General features: G+C 34.6%; 1 protein-coding gene across 12 annotated transcripts in view; it reads left to right on the top strand.

Moving 5' to 3' along the window:
• The first annotated feature begins 2110 nt into the window (after nucleotides 1-2110).
• Nucleotides 2111-16750, top strand: part of LOC138307679 (muscleblind-like protein 1) — a 281769-nt gene continuing 267129 nt past the window's right edge. For all 12 annotated transcript variants that reach the window (XR_011206032.1, XM_069248509.1, XM_069248506.1 and 9 more), the window contains exon 1: nucleotides 2111-2241. The gene's annotated coding sequence lies outside the window, so the exon portion shown is untranslated. The remainder of the gene's footprint in view (nucleotides 2242-16750) is intronic.

Raw genomic sequence — 16750 nt, 5'->3', positions numbered from 1 at the left:
TACGAAGACAATCAGTGTTGTTTTTGTTCGATTTAAGTTCACTTAGGATACACTTTAATTTTGAATAGCAAGAGCGAAGGACACTAGAACAACAGGTAGACAACAGGCGTTTGGCTCTATAGACATTTTACTCAAATTGGAAGAGGGTGAATCACCTTCGTTAATAATTGCCGATAATAGCACCAAATATTTCGACATTTTCCGTGTTTCAAATTTTATTTGATATTTTTTGGTTACATATTTGTGATCATAACATGTAATTATTTATACTCTTCAGAAAATAAAACAGTTTGACGACATAAAACATGATTTGGGTACCGTTTTGGATTAAAAAAAAATAAAAATAAAATGGAACTCTATCATAAACCTCTACTGGACAAATTTGATTTGGCCATAGCACAGGCCCCTTGGACCTTTTGAATTTTTAAACGTATTACAAGAGTTTGTATTAATGTTGCTACATATAACATTAAGTTTTAATCAAATTGGTTCTTGGACAAATTTACACTGTTCCTGAAAGAAGTCGGTCCTTTCCGTTGTTTGTGAAAGAGGTCCTTTCTAGCAATCTTCAGAGTTGGAAGTTTCCTGGGACATTGTATAATTGGTGTGAAATGCTAATTTATTTACCGATATATTTTCTGTATGGTTTTTAACTTCGAAAAGACCACAGGGATCTGAGAATTAGTTACAGTTTTATATCAATTTGGACACATCAGAGTGTCCATAGATCAGTTATAATGTAATATGCAAAAACAGAATAGACTTTTAGGAGTCTAGAAAATAAATTGGTAAGATCATATTTTACTTTTTACTATATTGAGAAGGGAGAAAAGCTCACCAAGACAAACAAGACAAACAATCTACCCCACCTAGATTTATATTTCTAGTAAATCTTCACAAAAACGATTACTACCGTTAGAAAGGGTTCCTATCGTCTCAGCGGCAGCACTTTGGACCTTTAGCCTCAACTGTTTTCCTTCAACAGACATTTTTAAAATATATATAAAAAGTAAATTTTAAGAAATGTTCTTTTGATCTTTTTGATCTTTAAAACTCTTCATTAAAATTGCCCACTAGGCTTTATCTTTTTTCCCCACCGGAAATACGAGAAGGAAAAGGCGAAAAAATAGTTAGGATCGGTAACTACACAGTTTTTTTCAATACAAGATGGAAGATAAAATGATAGTGGAAAGGAAGAGAATCAAAATTGCTGATGAGTGTGTTTATTCCGTCATCTTGAGTATGAATTTATTATTTTCGTTACAAAGGATGTGACGGATTTATTCACCCTTCACAAAAAGATAACATCACTACGATTTGGAGAATTACGTGTATAATGGAAGTGTTGTCTATTCACATTAATTAAATCAATTTTGTTTAAAGTTTCCATGACATCATTTTGAAACAAATTACTGGCATGTTTAGTATGAATGCGTCAAAGAAAAGGTAAAAATGCAGCTTTGAAAAAAAAAATAATTAAAAAAAATTACTGCGAGTTTATGAAAATAGTCACGATGTTGCATTTTTGGAAGGAAAAAAAGAGATATAAAGAAGCACCCTGTGGGACACACGCAATGAAGTACACCTAGTAATTCTTTGTTTCAAGCTTTCTCCAAATATTATCGCGCTAAGTAATTATAACACTACCTAAAATGTAAAATTATTAGTAATTCACAGAACATATTTTTTCTTTTCATATTTCATAATATTTAGTGATCCAAAATCAGCGAAATTTTTAAGTTGCGTAAATAACCGAAATTACGAGAGGATGTTATTACAGCATTAGTTGATAGCATCGATATCTCATGATAGAAACAAAAACAATGTATTATACAAGTACTTGTAGTAAAGTTTCATCATAAAAATACACTATAAACGAAATGTGGAACGTTATACAATGTATGATAATTCTATACAAAGTAACGTGATGTTCCTTTTTTTTGCAAATTTCGAACAGTGAAAATCTCGATTTTTAAACATTATTGCTATGCATATATAGACAAAACATTAATTACATGCCCGGAACAAATTAAAATCATTCTTAAGAATTTTGTGAAATTTTACTTTCACTTTCATTTTAAAAATTGCCGTGTCATTTTCCGTCGCGCATGCCTAGCAGTGTGCACAACACGTACATGTTGACAACGTGTGAAAGGCAAAGGACAGCTTCCTTGGTTTCGTTGGTAAGGAAAACCCTCGAAGCATTTGTTGGACAGAGCCGTATGACAGTGCAACTGCTCGGTAAGTCATTTGGCATGCTTTCTAAACTCTGAATTTTCTGTTGCCCATTTTATATCCAAGATAGAATTGCATTTCCCGTTATTCCAGTCACGCAAATTTAATCTGAAGCTGGGTAAAACGCTTTGATCTACGTATTCGATGTTTATCAACATATATGACAACATATATGGTATTGTCCATTTTACATTGTTAATAGTAGATTTAAGATTTTGATTTGTAACTTAATACAATAATTTGTTAACAAGGATCTGACCTGACTCTAAGTTATTTGTTTTACAAAATGGACATTTCATTTAGAATGTATGAGGCATTACCACTGCACATTGATGGAGACCAGGTATTCTGGTGTATCCTTGTTGTAGGTTGTTGTCAAGAGTCTAAAATAATGATGATTTCATAAACAAATTAAGTTTGGTATTGCTGAAAGATGAGTATCCTGGATCAGTTTTGGATTAAAGTTGCCAGAGAGATGAGCTCTTTGTGATTTGTCTTTCGTTTAATCAGCCTTATATTGCTAATGATTGTCATGTATAAGCCCTTATTTGTCTCTGGTTATAATGTATACGCCCTTAATTGTCTCTGGATATAATGTATAAGCCCTTAATATGTCTCTAGTTATAACATTTATAAGCCCTAATTGTTTGAGTCTGAATGTATAAGCCCTTAATTGTCTCTGGTTAGAATGTATAAGCCCTTAATTGTCTCTGGTTAGAATGTATACGCCCTTAATTGTCCCTGGTTATAATGTATAAGCCCTTATTGTCTGAGTCTGAATGTATAAGCCCTTAATTGTCTCTGGTTAGAATGTATAAGCCCTTAATTGTCTCTGGTTAGAATGTATAAGCCCTTAATTGTCTCTGGTTAGAATGTATAAGCCCTTAATTGTCCCTGGTTATAATGTATAAGCCCTTATTGTCTGAGTCTGAATGTATAAGCCCTTAATTGTCTCTGGTTATAATGTATAAGCCCTTAATTGTCTCTGGTTAGAATGTATAAGCCCTTAATTGTCTCTGGTTAGAATGTATAAGCCCTTAATTGTCTCTGGTTATAATGTATAAGCCCTTAATTGTCTCTGGTTATAATGTATAAGCCCTTAATTGTCTCTGGTTAATTATAACCCTTATAAAGCCCTTAATTGTCTCTGGTTAGAATGTATAAGCCCTTAATTGTCTCTGGTTATAATGTATAAGCCCTTAATTGTCTCTGGTTATAATGTATAACCCTTAATTGTCTCTGGTTATAATGTATAAGCCCTTAATTGTCTCTGGTTATAATGTATAAACCCTTAATTGTCTCTGGTTATAATGTATAAGCCCTTAATTGTCTCTGGTTATAATGTATAAGCCCTTAATTGTCTCTGGTTATAATGTATAAGCCTTAATTGTCTCTGGTTATAATGTATAAGCCCTTAATTGTCTCAGGTTATAAATGTATAAGCCCTTAATTGTCTCTGGTTATAATGTGTAGCCTTAATTCTCCGGTTATAATGTATAATCCTTAATTGTCTCTGGTTATAATGTATAAGCCTTAATTGTCTCTGGTTATAATGTATAAGCCCTTAATTGTCTCCCTTAATTGTTCATAAATGTATAAGCCCTTAATTGTCTCTGGTTATAATGTATAAGCCCTTAATTGTCTCGGTTATATATGTATAACCCTTAATTGTCTTGGTATAATGTATAAGCCCTTAATTGTCTCTGGTTATAATGTATAAGCCCTTAATTGTCTCTGGTTATAATGTATAAGCCCTTAATTGTCTCTGGTTATAATGTATAAGCCCTTAATTGTCTCTGGTTATAATGATAAGCCTTAATTGTCTTGTTAAATGTATAAGCCCTTAATTGTCTCTGTTTATAATGTATAAGCCCTTAATTGTCTCTGGTTATAATGTATAAGCCCTTAATTGTCTCTGGTTATAATGTATAAGCCCTTAATTGTCTCTGGTTATAATGTATAAGCCCTTAATTGTCTCTGGTTATAATGTATTAGCCCTTAATTGTCTCTGGTTATAATGTATAAGCCCTTAATTGTCTCTGGTTATAATGTATAATCCTTAATTGTCTCTGGTTATAATGTATAAGCCCTTAATTGTCTCTGGTTATAATGTATAAGCCCTTAATTGTCTCTGGTTATAATGTATAAGCCCTTAATTGTCTCTGGTTATAATGTATAAGTCCTTTAAATATATCTCTGTTTATAATGTATAAGCCCTAATTGTCTTGTAATTATATTTAGCCTTTATAGTCTCTGTTATAATGTACTATAAGCCATTAATTGTTTCTGGTTATAATGTATAAGCCCTTAATTGTCTCTGGTTATAATGTATAAGCCCTTAATTGTCTCTGTTTATAATGTATAAGCCCTTAATTGTCTCTGGTTATAATGTATAAGCCCTTAATTGTCTCTGGTTATAATGTATAAACCCTTAATTGTCTCTGGTTATAATGTATAAACCCTTAATTGTCTCTGGTTATAATGTATAAGCCCTTAATTGTCTCTGGTTATAATGTATAAGCCCTTAATTGTCTCTGGTTATAATGTATAAGCCCTTAATTGTCTCTGGTTTAATGTATATAATTCTCTGATATTAGCCCTTAATTGTCTCTGTTTATAATGTATAAGCCCTTAATTGTCTCTGGTTATAATGTATAGCCTTAATTTCCGTATAATGTATAAGCCCTTAATTGTCTCTGGTTATAATGTATATAGCCCTAATTGTCTCTGGTTATAATGTATAAGCCTTAATTGTCTCTGGTTATAATGTATAAGCCCTTAATTGTCTCTGGTTATAATGTATAAGCCCTTAATTGTCTCTGGTTATAATGTATAAGCCTTAATTGTCTCTGGTTATAATGTATAAGCCCTTAATTGTCTCTGGTTATAATGTATAAGCCCTTAATTGTCTCTGGTTATAATGTATAAGCCTTAATTGTCTCTGGTTATAATGTATAAGCCCTTAATTGTCTCTGGTTAATTATAATGTATAATGTTAGCCCTTAATTGTCTCTGGTTATAATGTATAAAGCCCTTAATTGTCTCTGGTTATAATGTATAAGCCCTTAATTGTCTCTGGTTATAATGTATAAGCCCTTAATTGTCTCTGGTTATAATGTATAAGCCCTTAATTGTCTCTGGTTATAATGTATAAGCCCTTAATTGTCTCTGGTTATAATGTATAAGCCCTTAATTGTCTCTGGTTATAATGTATAAGCCCTTAATTGTCTCCGGTTATAATGTATAAGCCCTTAAAATGTCTCTGGTTATAATGTATAAGCCCTTAATTGTCTCTGTTTATAATGTATAAGCCCTTAATTGTCTCTGGTTATAATGTATAAGCCCTTAATTGTCTCTGGTTATAATGTATAAGCCCTTAATTGTCTCTGGTTATAATGTATAATCCTTTAACTGTTTCTGGTTATAATGTATAAAGTCTTAGCCCTTTGTTATGTATTATAACTTAATGTCTAGGGTTGGGTCTATCAAAATTAATGACCTTTGATATTTTGCTACAATGTTTAAAAATTGAATTATGATGCATGCAGCAGTATGTATTATTTTTTTGGAGCAATTATTTACAATTATTTCTATTGAAGATATAAAGAGTGATTTTTTTATAAGAATAAAGAATATTCTTTATACACTTTATCAAGGTACATAATGTATATTATGTCAAAAATAAAGAAAGTATTAATTAAATTTATTAATTAGATTTGAAAATTGTTTAAAAATCCTAGCTCAGATTTTATAATTTGGAAATATCATCAATTATTTGTGAAATTTTATTTCTGAAGACCCCATTGAAGTGAAAAGTCGGGCAAAGAAAACCAGTCTAAATGCGTTCATTGGCCTTCCAAAAGTTCTCACATATTAATACGACGGTCAAGTTCTGCTTAGTTTCCCAGTTCTGACCATTAAAGTAAAGAAAAGTTGAAAGCATTGAAAGCGAGGCTGTGTGGAAATGTAACCAAGGACATAGTGAGCCGGGATGAAGATTTAGAATTCCCATACTTTAAATTAATTTCTTCGTACGCAGACAGATTTTAACGAGAGATTTTATTTTTCCATTTCATAAGAAATTATACTGGATACATTCACACCATTTTTACCGACTTTAGCCATCCTTGCCCGACTGTTCACTTTAATGTAATAATTTACTAGTTGTCAAACCTATATTAACTGGTGGAATAGTAATGAAAATAGACTTGGTCAATCATAATCCATGATCAGATAGATAGCTCATGTCCACAAGTCCCAGCGAGGTTCAAAACCTGCTGGTCACTACACAAGTCTTGTTCTCTTAACACTGTGGCAGTTACCTCCCTTTGAACATTATTTCTAAATTGCTGTCATATTTCATTTACTGGAATCTCATTGACAATTAATTTGAAACCATTGTTGTGAAACTTCAAAATAAGAAAATAATAAATGAAGTTTTTATTCAAGCTTGGAGCCTAAAATCATGGTCAAATAATCTGATATATATAAAAAAAAATCAGTTATGAAAATGAAAGAATCTCAGAGTTAAATTACATCTGGCAATTGAGTGTTTGGGTTTTGTTTTTGGAAAAGCACTCACATTGGTTCAAATGAATGATCTAACCTGCATTTAAGGCTATATGTATTGGTCTTTAACCAATTGAGAAAATACTGATGTTGCAGGTTTCACCCTTGCTTATGGAAATAAAATTGTACAGTTGCAGACGGTTCACAGTCTGATAATTCTTGTCTCTATACTGATATGTAATTTCTGCTGTTGGCATAATTTTGAAATTTAGAAAAATTCTTGACAGAGTTTATATAACAATGTATCACCTGTGCTAGACATAGAAGGTTGATAAATGTACTCTTTTTTGAAAATATTCTGCTTCAACCATTAGATTATCTCAAGGTTGATCTAGTAAGCATATAAAGACTGTTTATAGATATCTGATGACTTCAAATTTCACTCCTGTGTTCTTTCCTTTGTTGTCAAAAAAACAACAGACCTTTGAGATCTTGACTCAAAATTTAAAATTTACTGCGTCTGTCTAATGCATATGTTGATCCTGAGCCAAAAACGGCAGGCACTTTATTGTCCGGGCTTAAAGATGACGTTAGCTGTCACCATTTAAGCTTTGCTATTGGAAAGCCTTGACAAGTTGTCTGGAGTTTATACATATTTTTTCCGCCTTATTCTCGTCATAAGATATATGATAGGCAGATGTTAAGTCAGACTCGATGCTAAAATGTAGGTTTATTTCCGGAGTTTTTGCCGTTTTGTTACGCCACATCATAAATCTGGCATTACATGTTTATAATTTATTGTTGCGCTAGAAAAGTACAAATCCTATTTCAAAGAATGAAACTTTATGCCTATAATTAGAAAACACATTAAAATATATAGGTAGTGTCTTCTGTAGTTCGAGATACGATATTTGACCTAATAAGCGCCACCAGTCTCTTAGTGCTCCTCCTCCTTTTGAGGCTTCAATTTCAATTACATTGACTTAATTAAAGACTAAAGCTATGAAAATCGTGTAGTTTTCTCGATGCCACGGGTCCCATTTCCAAAGCAACGAGAAAAAGCCTTGATATAAATAGAACGACATTTGGACTAGCTTTGTCATAAAATTATTGCACAGAGTAATTTAGAAAACATTTTGCAAAAGAAATCAATGAAGAACCCTACATAGTTTTCATATTTTCAGTATTTAAATGTGATAAGTGAAAATGAGGCCTTAAATGCTAAAGGAGTGTTTAAGGGATGTGGGCGTTTTTTGAGTTGAATACATTGCCTGAAATGATAAGCTCTCTGTAACTTTAGGTATCCAAAGGTCAATTGTTCTTTTTTGTTTTATCTTTTAAAGGTAATTTTTATCAGAGTAGACTGTCAACATGATTACACAATAATCTTTCATAAACGATTCATGTGAAATCATTTTTAAAATTTCCTTACCATGAAATGACCTCGGGGAAATTGAATTCTTCATGGCGAGGTTAATGTTTATGTGTGGGAGTTTGAGTGGATGAAAGGTTGTTTGAAATATAATTTCATCCTTGTGGCGGACTAGTCAATTGCATTTTGTTTCTGAATACCTTTTCAATGAGATTTGTTGAAACAGAAGATAGAAAAGTCCTGTGCCAGATAGTGACAAAAAGACAAAGGAAATGAAAAAAAAAAATAAGTTGAGTGGTTTTGTGAAAATGAAACTTGATGTGTTTTACCTAAACATCGTTTTTTCACCATTAGCGTTACTGTTGTATTGAGTTCCCGATTTCCTGCGAACATTTCGTTTAGATTCATAGCCATTATTTCGGTTAAAATCTCATTTCACTGACAGAGCAAATGCCATATGTCTGTATACAATGTATATTATCAGTTTTGTGTTTCGAAGAAACTTTTTCTGGAATTAATTCTAAGCCGATGACCTTTCCGTTTTTAGGTCAATTGTCTATAAAAGACAGCTAGACTACTAAATAAAATATTTTGATATTTGTATGACAGACTTTATTTTTTTTTTCTCGTAGTGGCCATATCTCTAACACTAAAGAAATCCAATCGTAATGCTGTATTTGGCATGGGTTGTTGTACATAACATGATCAATCTAAAATCCTTTATTAAATTGTCTACGTTTTTCTTGTTATGCTTAGATGGTATGTCCCTACAAACTGCTCAATAATGCACAAGGTTAGAGATTTATGGCACTAGCGTTGGTGAAGATCTGCAATAGGGTCTATCTACACGAGAGGATCGTGATCGAGATGACATAGGAATTGCTGTAAGCTCGATCTGCAGAATCCAGACATCTCTATTATTAATATGCATTGTTGCCAAATATAAAATGTTGCGGTAGCACTAGGGAAATTTTAATCAAATATTATCAGAAGAATGGAATTAGATATGAAAGGGGTTGCTGATATTAAAAAGGAAGTAATGTTCGACACAATGTTATATGAATGCAAGGCAAAAAGAAGTGTCAAATAACTGGATATCTAGGTTAGGATAAGTTAGTGAATGAGAAAAAGATTGGAATTAATGAAAAAAAGCACAATTATTATAACCAGTACATCCGTATATTCATGCCCCTGCCACCTGAATGTAAAACCATTAGAGTTGGGTATATACCATCCTTTATACTCTAGGGGATACTATCACCACCGATATTGTATCAATACCTGGATTATCTGATAGTTAAAATGGAGGCAGTTCAGGAAAAAAAAACTGACCAATCACAGTCCTGCAGAAACTTCTTTTAAAGATTACAGAGAATGGTACCCAACTTGAAAGCCACCTCTTTTGATGTAAATCAGAAGACCAAACTACTAGCTGGTCAGTTGTTGTAGACAGAGCCTTCAGTTTTGCTATGACATAGTCCAGGGGTGGATATAAATACAGAACAGTAAATTATCCTAGCTGGAATGTTGAGGATGGGCATATATATGTACTCGCCATGGGTACCAGTCTTTGTCCTTAGCTACCATATATATGTACTCGCCATGGGTCCCGGTGTTTGTCCTTAGCTACCATATATATGTACTCGCCATGGGTACCAGTCTTTGTCCTTAGCTACCATATATATGTACTCGCCATGGGTACCGGTGTTTGTCCTTAGCTACCATATATATGTACTCGCCATGGGTACTGGTGTTTGTCCTTAGCTACCATATATATGTACTCGCCATGGGTACCGGTGTTTGTCCTTAGCTACCATATATATGTACTCGCCATCCTTAGCTACCATATATATGTACTAGCCATGGGTACCGGTGTTTGTCCTTAGCTACCATATATATGTACTCGCCATGGGTACCGGTGTTTGTCATTAGCTACCATATATATGTACTCGCCATGGGTACCGGTGTTTGTCCTTAGCTACCATATATATGTACTCGCCATGGGTACTGGTGTTTGTCCTTAGCTACCATATATATGTACTCGCCATGCGTTCCCGTGTTTGTCCTTAGCTACCATATATATGTACTCGCCATGGGTACCGGTGTTTGTCATTAGCTACCATATATATGTACTCGCCATTGGTACTGGTGTTTGTCCTAAGCTACCATATATATGTAATCGCCATGGGTACCGTGTTTGTCCTTAGCTACCATATATATGTACTCGCCATGGCTTCAGTGTTTGTCCTTAGCTACCATATATATGTACTCGCCATGGGTACCGGTGTTTGTCCTTAGCTACCATATATATGTACTCGCCATGGGTACCGGTGTTTGTCCTTAGCTACCATATATATGTACTCGCCATGGGTACCGGTGTTTGTCCTTAGCTACCATATATATGTACTCGCTATGGGTACCGGTGTTTGTCCTTAGCTACCATATATATGTACTCGCTATAGGTACCGGTGTTTGTCCTTAGCTACCTGTCCCGTCCTCTTTAATAGTTCTGATTTCACTTGGAAATGAGATATTTATGTCACAATGATAAAACATCTTTATGCAAAACATGTCGCGTAATTTGGTTTAAAAACTTGTATTTTGAGTTTGTTCATTGTAATCATTATCATTAAATAGACCTAATTGATCACTGATTTGATTGGATGAGGAGCCATTTTTGTGCAACTCATGAGTACAAATAAATTGTAGTTCAATATCCTGTACAAGTCTAACCGTGGTGTCTAAATTCTTTGGCAATAGACCAAGATTATTCCTGAAGTTTTCCCTAAAAATCATCAGTTATATCTCGAAATGAAGGAAAAAGACCCCTTGTATTAATTCAATGGTAGGAAAGCCTTGTATTTTATTCTGTTTATTGATAACATTATCACTGTATCAACAGTTTCCTCACCATAATTATGAGGCGACCTTACCTGACCTTTATTGACCTTGAGCTGTCCCACATGACCTTCGCTGTGTCTCCTCTGGTTCGCGGTGAGACAAGAAATCTCATAAATGATGCATTTCTGTAATAATATTTATTGGCACAACAAATGAGAACAAGTCTCTCCTTTGATAGTTTGTTAAGGCTTTTAGATCAATAAGAGGATATTCAGATAGTCATAAAAAAGTCGCATATCGACTGGACATTTATGGAGGCATGAATGCCACTATGTACTGTAGGGGCTATATATGGTATATACATATATAAATGAAGTGGATAGCTACAGGCCTTATATTACTAAAAATGGCATATTTTACTGTTATTCCACATGGCTGAACTTGGTATGAATGACACGATTTGCATTTTGGATGGTAACATATTTGACCTAATAAACGCCCCCATCCCTATAAGCGCCCATCCCCTATTTAGGCTTAAATATCACTTACTTTTGATTGGAAATATGAAAATCTTTGTTGGTTTTCTTACCGATATCTTTTGCAAATTGATGTATGGCTTACTTTGTAGAATAATTTTATGAAAGGCTAGTCCAAATTCTTGCCTGATTTGCTTCAAGTTTTTAAGCACCCTGAGCGCTTATTGGGTCGAATAAGGTACATTGAGTTATAATAAAAAAAATGTACCAAACATATGGGTATTTAGGACATTTGGTCCATATCTATTGTAACATTTCCAGATGATACTTCATACCAAACAATAAACACATCGGGCATTCAAGGGTTTCACTAAAATATATGACATTTGAGTATACTCCTTCCATAGATTTACGGGGGAGGGGCTTTAAGGGTGAGAAATTTTGGGGCGGGGGGAGTATATATTTTAACTCCTGTTCATTGGTATCTTGTCCTGCAAGAAACATCCTTAATATTAGTATTTAAATTTCTCATTTTTACCTTGCAATATATGGAAAAGTAATACACAAAAAATAGTCTTTTAGAACAATATAGTAATTATATTAAGACAACAAAGATTGTTTAGTTAGTGTTATATATGTCATAATATTTTAATACAAGAATATGTGTTATGAAATTCATTTTTTATGATTATGAATGTTTTCCATGATTCTAAGTGCTGCAATGTTAATTTCAATATTGATAGATTAGGTAATGAAGCTGACTACAGCCGTACAAATCTCCCGGGGTTGACTTTGTCAACAAGGTATGGTTAGTCATAATTCCTGTTTAATGAGACAATACATTCAGTCCGGATCGTCTGTCTGCTTGTAGAAGCAGCTCAACAGTATATTAATTAAAATCATCCAAATGACAATGATTTTCCACTGTCATAGCTTCAGAATGGGATCTAATTAAATTGGCTTTTTGGCTGCCTGACATTGCGTGTCACTGCCATGGTGCAAGGATTACGTTTCAAATTTCATCTTAGAATTTTTTATAAAGGGTGCTTCAAAGTCCGGTTTACAATGCTAATCCCTGAGATTTGAGGATGCAAAACTGTGAGCTCAGACAAATATTGAGGTTGACAGGCTGCTGTATCCATTACACAATTAAGTTGATTGAGTCGTAGCACAGGCCTGCATGCATTATCAATTTGTTATGTTTTTATGACATTGAGGGTTTGCGTTAGGATGTATACAGAACAAATGAGATGTAGCTCGTAAATCCCCCTTGGGGCTACGTGCAACGTTACCGATTTTCCATGGCGATTCCCTGAATGCCTTATGATTCTGACAGCTCCTACATAATTTTATAGCTTGAATCTGAAAATATGAATGCAGATTCATGTAGGAGACTCTACCATAAAATTGTGTTCGGATTGTTGTTATACAAGTCCAAGTTGTCCTTGAAATCTACCTCTAATTGTTCATGGATGCTAGAGGTGATTATCCCTAGTTGCTTGGGTTATTTATGCCTGGGTGCTTGGTGCTGGGTGGGGTTATTTGTCTCTGGTTGCTTGGGTTATTTATCTCTGGGTGCTTGGGTTATATGTCCCTAATTGCTTGGGTTATTTATGCTTGGGTGCTTGGGTTATTTATCCCTGGGTTCTTGAGTTATTTATGCCTGGGTGCTTGGGTTATATGTCCCTAATTGCTTGGGTTATTTATCCCTGGGTGCTTGAGTTATTTATGCCTGGGTGCTTGGATTATTTATCCCTGGGTGCTTGAGTTATTTATCCCTGGGTGCTTGAGTTATTTATCCCTGGGTGCTTGGGTTATTTATTTGGGTGCTTGGTTATTTATCCCTGGGTGCTTGGATTATTTATCCCTGGGTGCTTGGGATTATATTTATCCCTGGGTTCTTGGTTATTTATCCCTGGGTTCTTGGGGTTATTTATATCCCTGGGTGCTTGGGTTATTATTTATGCCTTGGTGCTTGGATTATTTATCCCTGGGTTCTTTGGTTATTTATCCTGGGTGCTTGGATTTGCTGGTGCTGGATTATTTATCCCTGGGTTCTTGAGTTATTTATCCGGGGGTGCTTGGGTTATTTATCCCGGGTGTTGGTGTTTGGGTTATTTGTCTCTGGTTGCTTTGATTATTTATCCCTGGGTGCTTTTGTTTTTTGTCTTGGATACTCAATCAGCGTTAGTCGTCCCTGGATACTATATATAAGAGTATTTTGTCCTAACGCTAATTGTATCAGTATGATAGAATGAGTGGATGCTTGGACATGTTGTACTTGTAATTTAGTTGTTTTTTAATGCTATTGAAGGCTGTTCATGTATAACCCAGGGTTAGCTGTCACTGGAATTTATAAGTTGTAATGTCCCTGTTAGGTGGGACAACTTGCTGCCGAATACTACCCTGAGTTGTAGTTTTTGTCTTTATTTTATCTCTTATAAAACCGGTAAGGTCCAGGGGCTTGTTCAATGGAGATCGAAGTATTAAATTGCCTTTAGTTATGAAAATATTCATCAGATTGAATCATACCTGTCATCTGTTTACGTGTTGAATGTCATCATGATTAATGGCTTCCTGAACGATAACATTTGGCTATCTTCATTATATAGTTAGATATTCATTTATTCATAAACGGCTTCTACCTCCTCCATTTACCCCGTCCCCTCCCCCTCCCCTCTACCTCCCTCTAGCTCACTGCTTCTATTTGATTCTAACTCTACAGTTTTTCAGGAAATTGAAGGAAGAGCTGAAGAACAAATGAATTTATTTTATTTGCATACATTAGTGTGCAACACCAGACTTAAATATACATTAACATTGACAAGCCTTTGACTTCCTGCTTCCAATATTTCTTGTACATGAATATTAATATAGGGACAACCTTGAGTCTGATTCTGCTTCCGAGATTATTGTGGCTCAGTATATCCGTTAGACTGATCTGAAATATAATTGGAAGCTAAATAAGGAAAGTTATTATGTCAGCCAATTTTCAATAAAAATCTTTTCAATAAAAGCCTGTGTTAATACAAAATGAAAATTGCTTGTTTTAGTTTTTCTGCATCAAGGGAAATCAGTCCCAACCTGTAATTTCAATTTTGTGTAAATTTGTATTGTGTAGAAATTGTGATCTTTAATACCCTGCTGTCACAGGTTTTAGAATTAGGTCAGATAGGTTGAGAATTAAGTCAGATAGAATATATTGTGATGAGGGCAGCCTCCTTGACCAGTCATCACTCTTTTATGCAGTCACACCTGCCTATTAAGAAGACACAACTGCAATCCGAGTGGTTAAGATGTCCCTACATATTACTGCAAGCCTCAACCTCTGGGTCGCAAGTCCAACTCCCATGTGGGGCAGCTACTAGGTCATGACGACTGGTCGATAGTTTTTCTCTGGGTACTCCAGCTTTTTCTCCAATCTCAATCAAGTATATGTTAAATACCCCTGCCTATTGAAGGACGTTGAACTAATTCAACCAAACTAAATCCATGAGATAAAGAACTAGTCATTGTAGCAATGTGGTCTTTATACACAGGTAATCTTGTTTTGAAATAGGGTATCTAAGACCCCAAGAAAGTGGTCTTGTTAAAAAGGTGGTCATTATACAGAGGGGCCATTAAACGAGGTTTCATGGTTTCATTTTTGTTTATTTCATTCAAATAAAATGTGATTTCTCTAGGTGACTGTGACCTATATTTTTACTTTGAACAACATTTAGGAAATAAATAGTGTTCTATATCTTCTATAACATAACTAAGTTGGGGAACTGTTAATTACTGAAAATGTTATACCATAGCATATCTGTAAACAAATTTTGAGTTTACAGTCAAACCTGTGTATAAAGACCACTCAAGATACAATGAGGAGATGTGGTTCTCATAGCTAAGTTCTACATGGTCCAAATGTGTTAAATTGACCACTTTGGACCTAAAGAAATTGTTTTTATCAATAGTGGTGGTTTTAATACTTTTTAGGAGGCCTCTAAAGCAGGTTTTCCTGTATCTGATCATTTGAAAAGTGTTTTTCTCAGGTCAATATCGTAAATACAAATGTTAGACTTTACTTTCATGATGATGACATTTTCAGAATACATTAATTAATTTTTATTCTGTTACCTGATATACAATGCAAACCCACTCAAAATATCATACTCTGAAAGAAACATGCTATGAAGGATTGAAAATGTCTAGCAGATCAAATTAGATGTAGAAAGGACTTCATTATCCAAGCAACGGCAAAAAATCTACATTATCTGTTATGTAATATGCACAGGCTTGGAATGAATTTTGCATGTTATTCAGAGGTTGATGCAAGATCGATTCATGTTTCTGGAATTGCAGAATGTGTAGTTATTACTGATTTTGATAACTTTCCTTTAGTAGATATAAAAAATCCAATCCAAAAAGAATTATATTTATAGGTATTATGATTAATAGAATCTTACATGGGTCTGTCAAGTGGACAGGGATATCTCAACCCGAGTGAAAGATTTTGGCTGTCAACTCAAGTCTTGCCGAGGGTTAACGGCCAAAATCTTTCACGAGGGTTGAGATAATTCCCAGTCCACTTAACAGATCCATGTTTGATTCTTTTTCTCCCATACTAAATCCTGTGTGTTAGATGTGGGTCAATCCTGTATGGTGTTAGATGTGGACCAATCCTGTATGGTGTTAGATGTGGACCAATCCTGTATGGTGTTAGATGTGGACCAATCCTGTATGGTGTTAGATGTGGACCAATCCTGTGTGGTGTTAGATGTGGACCAATCCTGTATGGTGTTAGATGTGGACCAATCCTGTATGGTGTTAGATGTGGACCAATCCTGTATGGTGTTAGATGTGGACCAATCCTGTATGGTGTTAGATGTGGGCCAATCCTGTGTGGTGTTAGATATGGACCAACCCTGTTTGGTGTTAGATGTAGACCAATTCTGAATGGTGTTAGATGTAGACCAATTCTGTGTGGTGTTAGATGTGGACCAACCCTGTTTGGTGTTAGAGATGTAGACCAATTCTGAATGGTGTTAGATGTAGACCAATTCTGTGTGGTGTTAGATGTGAATGGTGTTAGATGTAGACCAATTCTGTATGGTGTTAGATGTAGACCAATCCTGTATGATGTTAGATGTAGACCAATTCTGTATGATGTTAGATATAGACCAATCCTGTATGATGTTAGATGTGGATGATGTTAGATGTAGACCAATCCTGTATGATGTTAGATGTGGATGATGTTAGATGTAGACCAATCCTGTAAGATGATGTTAGATGTAGATGGTGTTAGATGTAGACCAATCCTGTTTGATGTTAGATG

Source organism: Argopecten irradians, chromosome 14, assembly GCF_041381155.1.
Source record: "Argopecten irradians isolate NY chromosome 14, Ai_NY, whole genome shotgun sequence".
Classification (NCBI taxonomy): domain Eukaryota; kingdom Metazoa; phylum Mollusca; class Bivalvia; order Pectinida; family Pectinidae; genus Argopecten; species Argopecten irradians.
Note: the sequence above shows the minus strand (reverse complement) of the source record. Positions and strands in the feature narration are given on the sequence as shown.